Source organism: Amblyomma maculatum, chromosome 2, assembly GCF_055883805.1.
Source record: "Amblyomma maculatum isolate TAMU_Amacu chromosome 2, ASM5588380v1, whole genome shotgun sequence".
In the NCBI taxonomy this organism is placed as follows: domain Eukaryota; kingdom Metazoa; phylum Arthropoda; class Arachnida; order Ixodida; family Ixodidae; genus Amblyomma; species Amblyomma maculatum.
In genome coordinates this window covers 21,342,568-21,356,209 of record NC_139345.1, presented here as the reverse complement: position 1 = coordinate 21,356,209, position 13,642 = coordinate 21,342,568, and the positions used below count along the sequence as shown (strand labels likewise).

The following is a 13,642-nucleotide window of genomic DNA, read 5'->3' as shown; positions in this document are numbered from 1 at the left end:
TCTATGGAAGAGGAGGGAGGGGATGGAGTTTGAAAGATAAGCAAGCTCGTGCGCATAAGTACATTTCGCGCCTCAGTAAGCTGTGATGCCGGTTGCTCATGATGACTCACAGATATAGTTCTGCTGCAAGTTATATAGGAAGCTTGTTAAATTATTGTCTCCCGGCTGGCCTGCCGCAGCTCGAAAAAGCTGCGGTGGGCAATTTATGCGTAGACCTTACTTTCACACAGCTACTCATTACTCATTGGAATAGATGACACCCAGCATATGGTGCCTAGGCACGGCTTTGAGACGACTGGAGGTACGCTTTGCGAATGTTCAGTATTCAGAGCTATAGTACGAATTCTTTGCAGTACTCATACGCGCCTCTGCTGTCACCAAATTGCAGAGTGCTGAGCCGAGAGTCTAGATGGTGGCAGTATCGAATTTAAGCATATTTTCGAGCTCTGTTCTGGCTCATGTTGAGGTCGCACATGAGCGATAGGTTGGAACTTTGCAGCACGTATGTCTTTAAAGGGCGTTTTTAGGTAGTATTTCAACATTCGTTTCGCCCTTTTAATTTTACCATATATCCTTTTCTCCTGATTTCAGTTACGGCAGACAATCTGAACACGTTTGGCTTTCCCTTTTCTCCTTTCTCTCCATCTTACCCTGGATGAATTGCAGTGTCAGTTCGCACACTTGCCTTCTGGTCAGTAATGCTAAACAATTGAGCAGCGGGCGTTCTTTAAGGTGTCTGTGTAGACTGTGTAGACACGCGTTTCACGTGTACCTTATAGCGGCCCCTTTCGGAACACCCACGTCAAGCTTCGTTCAGTGAACGTGTTACCGTGAATGGTCTTCGAGTGGACGCACAAAGTGGGAACTCTCTAAAATAAATTATTTGGTCACTTTGTGTCATTGAATGCAGCCCCTAGGCACATTGCGGTAATGGTTCGGCCTGGCGTCATAACCTGGCGTCATGATAATGATATCAGCATTTCCTCCACTTGTTTCTTATATGCTAAACGATGAATATTTCTTGCAGCGACCTCGAAGCACAGATATCCTTTCAGATTCCGAAAAGTGGTTTTGAAAGCACGAAATAAACATCGGTGGAATGGAAGCACCTTTTGGATAAAGAATGGTCCTACAAGCCGACATGTATTCCTTTGGAACTTTTGCTTTCGTTCGTGGATCCCTAAAGAGAGCAACGTGAAACGTGATCAAGAACGGTAAGAATACGAAGCGTGATGCCGCTATCTTTCGTCGTTTGGCCTGAAGACGAAAATTATCATTTTTACAGTGCTAGTCGTCTCAACCTTGTTTCTCGAGTGTTGACATCGTCGGGTTATCAGCGTCGTTTTGTTAACAGGACCCATTCAGTCAGGTTAGGGGTTAGTTTAACTATTTTATTTTAGCTTCGAAAGAAATACGAATACATATTAAAGAAAATATCGACTCCTGTCTGTGTGCGGCCACCGAGGGAATCTTCTGAAGCTTGCAGCGAGTCGAATTCGAGCTGAGTTCGTGTTCAGATCGGCTTACCGGTGGTTGCTTCGAGTCACTTCGCGGATTGGAGTTACGCAGTTAACTTTCCTGTTCAAAGCAGAAAAATTGTGCTACATCTCCGAAGCGAAGCAGCATTCAGCAGGTAACAAGCTACGTTCGCCGAAGCTGCGCTGCAAGAAGCTCGCTGCGTCGTCAACAAAAATCGTGTCCCAATGGCCGGCGTATGGATGGGCGTAGAAGCGCAACAATAACATCGACTGCTGGACCTGGCAATTTCCACCTCCGAGCCGGAACTTCTTTTGTCCCGCAGCCGAGAGAGATGAGGGACTGGGCAAAGAAAGCCTTCTTCTTCGGACTGCTTGTTTGCGCTGCTCTAGCATTTGCTATTAGCCACAAGCCGCGCCCAAAACTTTCTTCTGATGCTTTTGACGGCCAGCAGACACCGTTTGTGTCCGTATCGCCTTTGATATAGGAAGGCGCAGCGAACAAAGCACTTCCATTACAATAACAAAACAGCCACGGAGGCATCTAGATGAAGCGGCTGCCATCACCACTGGGGCGAATAGGTCACCCGGCACACAAGCAGGTGGAGATATGATGCAATAGGAAGAGCTGCCATGACATTACAAAATCACCGTTAACCTAACAATATTCCATAGGCAAAATAATTCAAGTTTTTCTTTTTTGTCACGTTTTAGTCCCATAGCAGAGATGCACAGTAGGCAGCGTGACATCAAAATTATCTTTTAAAGCAAAACAGCGCATATACCTAATGTCTATTCTTTGCTTCACTGGGAACATCGATGGCCCGTGGCTCGCCTATACTTACTCCCTTGTAATGTTCTCCTCCAGTTCGGCTTTGAGTTAGATTCGGAGCGCACAAGATCGTTAACATATACCATCAAAAATGGCTAAATATCTGAACTGATTCTGTACTCTTAACACACTGAAATGTTTGCCAGCGCGGATTATGGCACATGCAATAAATTAAGCGCCGGTACTCAAAATCGGATTTTAGTGCCTTTCATTAGAATGCTCGTTTCTTAAAGCAGTTTCTTAAAGCCTGCATATGGCCGTGCAGAGGCCATATGCAGGCAAATTCCTATTAATGGCATACCCGATTCCGAGAGCATAAGCGTTCAATGAGCTGATGTGTGTAATGAGTATGCGCGCACGTCGGAAAGTACACAGGGTGATTCTTTTCCGTTGTCACCCACACGAAGCTGTCCATAAACGCTGATAGCACACCAGAGTCAATCCTATAGGTCGTCTGCGGTCGAACTAGTTCACCAACAAACACTCGATAATTGGCAGCACACAATGCCGTTTGTCGAGAAATGAGCTTGTGATTCCACCAGACATTGTATTGAGTGAAATACGTCAAATGGTGACTCTTGTCGGCATGTTCTTCGCGGCAACATCCAACGCATCGAAAGGACTCATGCTCGCGTTGTCGCCATGTATACATGCCTGAGCGCGATCAGCAATTTTTACCTGAGTCTTCGGCTGCCCTCGATAGGTCCACTCAATTTCCATCGGATCCAGCCTAATCCTACCGTACTCCCCAAGCGAAATTGGCTGACGGGCTAAGTCGGTAAACGACAGGGCAAAGCTCGGCAGCCGGTATTCTCGGCCAGCCAATGTAGGCTCAGGGGCGCTGGCTGGCTATTGATTACTTTGGTTAATAGTTGACCAAGGACCTTCAGCTGACTATTGGCAAATGGTAGATAATTAGTCAACATCTAAGTCAAGGCAACCAAACATGACCCAAAGTAGGACCGTGGTTGGCTGCCCGCGAGGTTGGCCAAGGAGCATATGTATGCTTGTCGCGAACGCATTTGTATATTAGCCTTTCAATAACAAAGTTCACAACATGGTCACGCACTCTCTTACTTTTCATTATCATCACGCAAGCTTTAAAATATTTGAAATAACTTCTCTCGACTTTTGCGGATCACTGGCTCTTAGGAGAGTGCCTCATGCGGGAGATTTATGTGTGTGTGTGCGTGCGTGCGTGCGTGCGTGTGCGTACGTGTGTGTTCGTACGTGTGTGTGTGTATGTATGCTGTCTGCCTCTTCGTTTATGCAGGTTCGCGAAGGCGCCCGCGCTTGCGTGTGTGAGTCTAATTCTGTGTGTGCGCATTTCTGTTTAGTTTTTCGAGTCCGTAAGCTACCGAGGTAAGTACTACTTGAACCGATGAACTTACTGCTTGATTCTGCCCATCAAATAATATATTGTTCTCTTCATGTTACCAAAAATATCTCTTTACTACTGCATATTTTTATTACTAGTGTGTGACACCTACTTCAATGTTTAGCTCGCTTCAGCACTCAGTCACAGGATTATTTTTTAAAGTGGCAGCTCGACATGTCTCATGTAAAACTCAAGGTCATTTAATTCCTACCAGTTACCTTGAAAGCGCGCTCCTCACCGCGTAACGGGCTCGTTCGGCAGGTGCGCCTAACCATCGCTAACGCCACAGAGGTATGTAGACCTAGAGATGCAATTGCTACGCTGAGAAATCAAGGCTGAATTCCAGGATACATGCTGCATTTCGAGTCAAAATCATTCTCATTTCAGAGTCTCGCGAGAACCAAACACAGCTATAATGTATGCGGTGCCGGTCGGGCCTGACAATGAAACCACTTAACCAACATTCCGAGGATCTAACTCTTTTCCAGAGACATTTCGAATCCATTCTTCATACAGCCTCAGATTGAGACAGAGACGTAACCGCGAAAGGTGAGCCACTTCAACACTGCTTGCCAACGATAAGGAAATCAAACTGCTTTTTTGTGCGGTGTCGCGGGAAACCCGATATTCGCCTGGCCAGCGGAGGCTTCGAAGTGCCGCATGGGCCTGTTTCGCTGGCAGCGCGGCAAAGGTTTTAGCGTGAGAATGGATTTCTTGGCCTAGTTTGTTTCAACTTAGACGCTGTACTCATCATTCCGGTTCGCCGTGCCTATACGGCATGATGTTTGCTTGAATTCAATAAAATTAACTAAAACAATTGCATGCTTAGAAACTCTTGATTGCATCTGAAACTAACCTGCTTTAACCAGAACGAAATTTATATTTCCAGTGACAATTATTACTTGTCGTCTGGTATTTTACAAATACTTCATGTTTTCTTCCCACTGGGATTCTTCATTTATAATTTCCTAAATCTGTTATTACAGAGAGCTCAGAACTGTAATGAGCCATTGTATCAGGAATATAAATATTTTATTTTGCAACCTGCAGACATTCACAAAATTCAATGCGTACAATGGTACCTGGTGAGCAGAATGCGAAGCGTACAGATATAATCGATGATGAAAGCACGCTCTAAGACCGAAGCGCTCCTTTGCAAATTTCAAACGCATGCTTCAGTTCCTGTTTCGAATAAAATGTTCTATTTCTTCATCTGATAGACAAGGACAGGCACTCGAGCCGAACCAATAGAAGCCGTTCGCCTGAGCTTCTTAAAGACGAGAATTTATCCGTTTTTTTTTTCTTCCCTTTAATCTGGAACTTTGGATAGCTCAAGATAAAAGTTTGCGCCCTCACTCTCTTTTCTCCACTTATGAGTTTCAGTGCTTCAGTTTAATTTCCAAAGCTTTGTTTCCAAAGCACGTGATTTCTTTCGTCATCCCTGGGTGTACACTATACAGAGAACGTCTTTCAAACTAACCAAACATTAGCAATAAACTAAGGATAAAGGCAAAACTACCTGACAGAAGAACACCAATAGGTTTACATTTGCTTACATTCGTAATAAAAATGTTAGCGCAAAGTGATGAAGAAGACAAGCGCTATCTGCGTCCTTAGTGTCCGTGCTCCTACAGTCCATCCACGCGACATTTTTTTCAACAGAAGCCGTCTAAGGGTGTGCTCTTATCTACTTCGGAACAATGACAGAAATGTACAGTTTATCCTACCGACCAAGGTACCTAATAACGCACATACACATAGTGCTGTTTAGCCTAGACATAAATGTAGAAAGAATGCGTTCGCAGCAATCTTGTACACATAGCTCGTGCCTTTGCTGTGCTTAGGAAAAGTTGACAAACAATCTTAATTTCCTTTTTTCGCTTTACCGTAGTACCTGATACATCTACTGGGAGGTATACTTGGTGCTTTGCAAATAAAGCACACGTTGTACAAGTATTCAATTACCAGGCTCATTGCAACTAGAAGATTAGGCTTATAACTTGCCGAAGTAGCTGCGCAAAGATCCACCACAAATAAGGTGTCTCTCATAGCCTAAGTCGGAACGATAGACCCCATAAACTAAACCAAACCAAACCAAACAATCGTAGATTAAAACAGCAGCGGTTTTCAGCCTTCTCAGCACGACATAGCGCCATACAGAAGATATATGATGACGTCACGGACGGCAGCGGTACACTTTCCTCATATGTAGGCTTGATTTGAGGACGCAAATACAATGGTACCCAATGTAAGGCTCTAGAAGCGTTCTTTGGCGGCTTTTGATAATGCAACGCGGGGTGTAGGCGACGGCAACACAGATTAGAAATATTACCCTACATAGCAATATCAACAAGATTCATGCGGATCTTTGTCATTGTGAGAAGCTTGAGTTGTATTAGCTGATTACGTCATTAGTTTGAATGCTAGTCCTCCAAATGTTTGCATGCTTTATCTATCTGTCCTCAGCGAAAAATTTGTCGGCTCGTGGCACTGAGCGAAAACGCAGCCCGATTTTCTGGCTCTCCCCTTTCTTTTGTTTTTATGGTGAAAAGAATGACGCGTCGTCCCACTGAAAATCAGATCGCCAAACTAACTCTCAGGTTCATCTGACAATGCTTGCAATTTTATAGTCGCCCCAGTATCAGGATAACACAGGGGCAAGACAAATGCCCTATCCGGTCACTATCACGTCTGCAGGACGACTCGCCGGAGCGCACATTTTCGCTATAGACGTCAGCCGGTCCAGTTAGAACTAATGAGGCCTGTCGATATGAGTCGAAGAACCAAGGCACAAGACCCCGACGGCGTTTCCTCTCAACTGTTTACATCATCAAAAAAGAAAGAAAGAACAAAATTTCTGATATGTTATGCGCTTCTCCCTTCGCCCTCCTTCCGGGCGATCAAACGCCGGGCAGCGCCAAAGCATTGTTGCTACTTGGTGCGAGATACGGCAGCGGAGAAAATTAAAGACAAAAAGAAGGTCCTTTCCTTACAGAGTCGTTTTTTGCCATTCATTCTGGCGGTTGCGACAGGACAGCGACTAGCTTCATATTTCTTCCGGTCTGCGGCATTGTTTTCTTGGAACAGATATACGCGGCCTTTGAAGAAAACAATGTTCGAAGCACTCATCCATTTCTTACCTGCATGTGTACATTTGCTGTCCCTATACTTCTTCATTCTCGCGACAAGGAGACACACTTCCCCGCGTTACACAACGAACTCGCAAAACGAGAATGAATCATTGACCAACTTTCTTCGGCTCCCAGCTATCATTTCTGTCAGCGGCAGCTACAAGGTTTCTTTTCAGATATCAGCCAAAAAAGACTGGCCATTAATTCTTGCGTATGTACTGATGTCTGCGTATTTCTTGGAACCTGATATCGTTTCGTTTTCTTTTCTTACGATCTAGCAAGAAAGTATACTGGCAACTAGGCTCGCTTTCCATTCATAATTTGTATCATTCGCCTTCTATCCCTTCACATACTTGCACACACCTTACCACACACCTGCAAGTGCATTCATCGCTTTAAGTTGATATTCTGTCTACAATTACTTGTGCAGCAAGCTGCATACCATAGGTTTCATTCGCGACCTGGAATGCGGTGCCAAAAAGAATGACACGAAAAAAATAAAAAAGGAAAAAGGTAAATATTCTAGAGATTTTTACCTTTAAGGCAAACGGACGTCATTTCAGGAAACCGAAAGAAAAGTTTGCGTTACGAGACGTGGCTGTACCACGCCCACCACCACTGAGGAGTATTAATCAGAGGTGAACCTGATAGTTCAAGAAAAAATCCCAAAACACAAGCTTCACTTCCTATTCAGAAAACAGAACAAATTACAGTGTGCCAATTTACAATGTTTCCATTTTAAATCACACGAAGCTTAGCTAGGCTGAAATAGCAAGCAGTGCTGCTACGCGAAGCGACTCTACATTTTTCAATTCTGACACACTTTCTGGAGTATCGTCATTTCAGTCTATTTTGTCTTGGTGCAGTTTCTAAGATACAAAATTAACGATAATTTGAATTTTGCAAGAACAATATTCCCGACACATCGTGGCCTAGTGTGTCTGGCGACAGCAGCCCGTTTGTTTTCTTAGAAACATGTCAGAATGTGCAAGTAAGAACTGAGTCTGTCGAAGTAAAGGCAGTCGGCGAGCATAGGCAGCCAACAATGTCATACCCAGAAGCTGAGTGGCAAAATGGTTAAGGGATCAAAAAAAGAAAACGTAATGGAGGAGAAAATACTCGAAAAAAGTTGAGATCTCAGAAACAGTGGGGAAAACTAAAGTGGCACTAATAGAAAGAAACCCATCAATTCCAAATAGCAACTCCAAATTTATACGCCTGGTTTTGCTCCCTACGAAAACGCTAAAGGCGTTCTGAGCTTCCCGCGCCATCACATGTTTTTCCCGCCGCATCGAAGCTGGGTCAGGTACTTTTTCTCATTACAAGTGTTTTACTGCCATTTTTCATTTCTGTCGTATTTAATGATGTTGAAGTTGCTTCTTTGATCCGTTCTTCAAAGTTCCTGCATATGCATACAGGCCAACCAAACTGCATTTTTGCAACTTCAGTTATGTTGATATTGAATACAAACAGTTGTTCAAAGCAGCATCTACCAAAAGCACCAGTGTAGAAATTATAACTTCACCTCAGTCAAACGCCAGACACAGATGGAGAGGATAAACCGCGTAGGTGCGACAAAAATGAGCTGCATAAAAAGGTTTCTCTAGAGTTTAGCAGTTATTTCTTATATATTTTAGTGCGAAAGCATTCATACGATCGTCAGCGGCGAGCAAAAAGATTTTTTTTTTTTTTTTTTTGTGGCCCCCTGATTGTCATAGCAACTGTGAGGCTGTGAGCAGCGAGTGGACGACGGCATCCACAAGAGATACTCTGTCCCCAGTGCTTACAGGGCTGCTGCCGAGCGATACGAATTGGAAAGTAGTTGCGGACAGTCATAAAAAATTACGAAAAGTGAAAACGTGGCAAAATGAATTCGGTGGGGTGAGAGCTAAAAACAGCCTTTCAGAAACTTACTGTGGTGAAGTCGCCATAAAAGTTATGGCTGTTAGATCTGATGCCAAGGCTTTAAGTAGAGAGAACTTGCATTATGGCTCAAAGCTACAATGAAATACTTCAGCAATTTTACTTCTGTTTCATTGTTTTGTTTTTGCACGTTTTCCTAAAATCTGCTGCATAAGGACTCCTTATAGTTTGTATCAGAGTAAGAACGGTTATGTTACACAAACACAGCTGTAATTATTCGAATTGAGCAAAAATAGATTCAATATGCCTTTTCGTAGTTTTATTACCTTCTGATTCGTAAAAGTACAGACAGGCTTAGGCCTTATATTGTTGTCGCACTCATGTAAAAGGGTGGGATTGAAAGTTGTGGAAAAGAAAGTTAGCTTGAGCTGTACTGCCTGAAAAAATGGCACACAGCCTCGAAAGATGTTGTTTGAGAACATTGCAGCTGAATCTTGAAAATGTCCACCCTTCTGCATGATGTACCAAGAAAACCCTATCAAAGAAATGTCATGAATACACAAGAGTTATATTTTCTGAAAGTCGAAGCAATGCTCAATCAAAAATAATTATCTTTGTTGCTTAGCATGATATTTGCCCCGTTTAAGAAAGTAAATATAATCTTGCACATGTGTCTCAAATGGAGCCACAAGCTTGGCTATGGTTTAGAGAAGCAGGGGAATTAACAGTTACTTGAATTATTACGACGGCTAGCTCTCCAGCTTGCGTCTGGGCGGAGTTGCAAATTTCTACTGACAAAGTTAGCCTTAGAGCTGCTTATGCAATATGGTGATACAGCCATCACAATGACCTCATGATGCATAGGAACTCAAGTGTCGCATCTTCTTCGGCGTGGCCCATTATAGGAAGCCCGTCGTGGTTCAGTTGTTAGGGCGCTTTAATGCTAAATGCGAGGACGCAGTGGCCCCGTCTCGATGGGGGCGAACTGGGCGCTGTCATTGCATGCCAAAGAACCGTAAGCAGAGCTAGCTTCTAGAGTCCTCCACAACGGCGTCCCTCATAGTCTGAGTAGCTTTGGAAAGTTAAACTTCATGGACCAAACCAAGCCCGATCTTTAGCCGCCCCATGATGGGATTTCGTCCAAAGCTCCGATCAAAGCAGCCAGAAAAAAAAAAGAAAGTGAATGGAGATGGGCGGAGATTAAAGAAAGAAGGGAAGTGCGTGGAGGAACTGGAGGGATTCTGTCATAAAGAGAGGGAGAGAGAGAGAAAGAGGGAGAGAGAGAGGGAAAAGAAAATAGCATGTCTCGTCCCTAATAGAAATTAAATATAAGCATAGAATGGATTTATTACCGGCGCATCACCTCCTTTAAATGCGCACGCACCGCAAGAGGCTAGTATCGCCGTCAGGTGATGACATGTGAAGAAAATTGATTTTAGCTGCCCGTTCTTATGCATGGCGCCACGGAACTTGGGGCGCATAGCTTTGGCTGGTGCGTGCCACAAAGGCCACAAACGCGGCCCTCTCAGAATGTGCAAGCTCCATTCAGGCTGCAGGACAAAGCGTTAACTCTTTCGCGGCGGACTGGCATCGCTTGCCATAGATCTAGGAAAACACTTATTGACGCATGCGCTCCTCCAGTGACAGCGCTGCATGTAGTCACCAGTCGAGTATCCGCGATATTTTCTGTACGCTCGCCTTTATATTCTCCTCTCAGCTCGCATTCGTACCCCGTTCGGGTGACGAGATCACCGGCGCCTTACCGACAAAGAAAGCTAAAAGCATACAGCACCTCAAAACTAATTAAAGCGGACGCATAGCTTTTCCTCTTGTCTCCCTCATTTTCCGCTCTCGGCGATGTAATGCTGACATGAAGGTCACCAACTGGACGTTCATTGCCGCCGTGTACGCTATGTCGCTGGTAACGTCGTGTTAGCAGCGACAACCCGTGGTAGGAAGAATATTACTTTAACTTTGAAGTTCCTGAAGAAGTTATATAGCTTTCCTTTGCAGCCTTATGCATGCGTTAGGATGGATACCGAAGGGTTATTACTCCATTATGAGTACCAGTAATCCGCCTGCATTGAACTACACTATTGGCGCCCTCTCCACACTCTCACTGCCAGCACTACACTGCACAGCACATCACTGCACTGTATGTAATATATAACAGTGCACTGCTCTTCGGCACTGAACTTCTTCGCCATCTTGCACGACATTCCTGACTTCTTGGAATTTCATAACCATGCTGACCTCGCCCCCCCCCCCCCTTCCCCTTCTCCTACCCGCCCTGTCTTCCCATATTGCACTGCACTGCCTGCATAAACCTACCGCTTGCCTCCCTCTCTTTCTCTGTTCTCTGCCATTTCCTTTTTCCTTCTTTTGCCTTGCCCGGATTCGTTTCTTTATTTCTCTCTCACGCTCCTTCATACTTTTTTTTAGTTCAGTTTGTCCGTTCGTCATTTCTTACTTATTCCTGTTTTGTCTCAAACTGCATTTAATTAGTATATTTCCTCTTGATTCTTTTGTCTTGATTTCTTTCCTTTCATTCCTTTTGCTCTTGCTACTGCCGAGGAGCAAGGTGACACATGACTCCTGCCATGTTCTTGGAAAGCATGCTCGCAAGCACAGACAAAATTTCGTGCCTGGCAGAGCTATTAAAAATCATGAGAGAGACTTAATGGCTCGATATGACGAACATCGACACAGAAACTAATTGAAGTTTTATTATCAGTGGTTTTTATTCCAGGCGCTTCAGCTAAATGTATCCTAGCTTTTAATAGTTGCAGGACTGCGCTTAAATCCGCTTAAGAGTGGAAATAACGAAAGCCGCTTTGCCAAACTGTTTTCATTAATTGCATCCACACTGTCGACCCTATTATCATCACTATCAACTAAATGCATAGTCATAATCTACGCTACTAAGATAATTATTATTGTCCCAGACTGCATCGTCATCAATATCTTACCATTACGGTAGACAAGGAGAATTACGGTTTGTTTCTCAAGAGCCCGGAGTAGCCTAATTGTCTGCGCACTAGGCTGAGGATTGGAGGGGGGGGGGGGGGGGTGATTCGATTCCCATTGGAGACAGATTCTTTTTCCTCAACTGTTATTTCGTGCAATCATTAAAGCAGCCCATGAGCCTAGAAATACTTTCGCTTTAGAAAGTGTCGACTGTTCTAGCTTAGTTAAACCATCTGAAAGCTGCTGATAATCGCCTAGTCTATAGCGCTTCGTATTTTCCCGTTACCTAAAGTTTATTCCTTAATTACGACTAATAGCTAAAACAATAATTTTTGTATTGAGAAACTAGGTTTCAGAACAAAAGTTGTGTAAAGCCCCGACAAACTCCAATCTGCGACGTTTCCATTGAGATATGATTTGCGGACCTTTATTCATTGGACTGCTATAGAAAGGTATTACGTAACGAGCTGCCGGCTCTCATTTTCTTCTTTATGAAGTGTTAAGAACATTGAAGTCGCCCCGCTGTCACGTACGGAAACTTCCTTTACTGCGAGACCTAAGGTTAAAGCCTGGTGAAGGGTAGCTTGCTGAAAATATTTAAACTGGCTGCGTTTTAAGACGGTCTTCAACTGCTGTACCGAAACATTTCGGCAGAAGCCAACAATTAAAAATTTAGCCTAGTACTCTTCACTAATAGGAAACTTTGAGAACGAAAACACATTCTCGGCCATACGATTCTCAGCAGCAATCACTATGTTTCACTGAGCAAGAAGCATCCACCGCTAATAAAATATCGTTGACATTTCACTGGGACACAATCTTCTCAGTGGAACAGAAATGTTCCAAAACACTACGCTACCAAATTACGACACTACTAACAGATGAGTCATCTTACCTTCCGCTGCCGTCCAATTTTTTTTTATTTAAACATTATTTTCATATATGAGTTCTTCTTTTTACTTAAAATCGCTGATTTATCGCAAGAAGTACCCTGCACAATTATTGAATGCATTTTAATAAAAGAACCAGTGGATATGAAGACACAGAGTGTGGGTATATCACAAGTAATGTCATCAAGGCATTCGCTTTTCCAAAATGTCTTGGCTTTTCCCCTGCTTGGAAAGTCACAAAGTATGGTCTACTTTTCAGAGCCTTCGCGCCTTGGTATCTGCCAAGCGTAGGTGGCTGCGCCATTGTGTTCGTCAACCTGAGGGAAAACTGCCAGCTCAAGCGAGCAGCGCTCCGCGTAGAGATGCCATCATGCCGCTTGGTTGAGCGTATTGAGTGTCCAGGAAAAACAAAAAGAAGAGAAACGCAGGAAGGAAGCTCACATCTTGAAAAGAAAGCAGCGAGAGATGAAGGGCCCTGCCAAATGAAAGGAATTTGGCGGAAGCAACGCAAGAATGGATCACTCTCCGTTTTGGCACTGGCTCGAAGAATGCGACGCGAATAGTCCACATACCGCAGACAATGGAACGCTCCCTTCGCGCAAAGATGGGTCCCAGACAAAGAGGGGCTGCATTTCACATTATTGTTTTTCTTCTCTTTCATAATGTGCAGCAGCTTTGTCTTAGCTACACGATAATCATTTGTATGTTGGGAGATTTCTTGGAAAGCAAAAATCGCAATTTTTGAACGCGTTCAAATACAGTACCACCAAGCTGCGGCTGGTATGGTCATTGCAGACTGTTTCGTCTTTGTTAAGTCGCAAAGCCAGAAGAATGTACACAACAGTTATCAGCGAGAGCATGCACACAATAAGGTTTGAAGTTTTTCTCTATCTTATTGAAACAGCGCACCTGCACGCGCCGGTACGAATGGCTAGGAGCCCCGTAAGACTGAGCAAGTAAACGCGTTGTTATCAGTGCCCCTTTCACCTGTCACCGCAAAAACAAGCCGGCAACCGATCTCAAGATTAATAAGCTGCAGTACATAGGTTAGTCCAGCGTGTATTACGTATCCGCAGTCACCGTACAGCCATTCTAGGCTTCAAAGT

General features: G+C 44.0%; 2 long non-coding RNA genes across 3 annotated transcripts in view; one reads left to right on the top strand and one right to left on the bottom strand.

Annotated features, from left to right (window-relative positions):
- LOC146198116 (uncharacterized) overlaps positions 1 to 13,642 on the bottom strand; it is a 63,712-nt gene that overhangs the window by 49,331 nt on the left and 739 nt on the right. The window contains exon 2 of one of the 2 annotated variants that reach the window (XR_014704948.1): positions 12,542 to 12,637. The exons of the other annotated variant lie outside the window; for it this stretch is intronic. This is a non-coding gene — a long non-coding RNA (uncharacterized LOC146198116). The remainder of the gene's footprint in view (positions 1 to 12,541; positions 12,638 to 13,642) is intronic. 2 annotated transcript variants of the gene reach the window in all.
- LOC146198117 (uncharacterized) lies at positions 1,029 to 13,427 on the top strand. Its single transcript, XR_014704949.1, has 3 exons — positions 1,029 to 1,214; positions 4,174 to 4,234; positions 12,796 to 13,427. It is a non-coding gene; the product is annotated as an uncharacterized LOC146198117 (long non-coding RNA).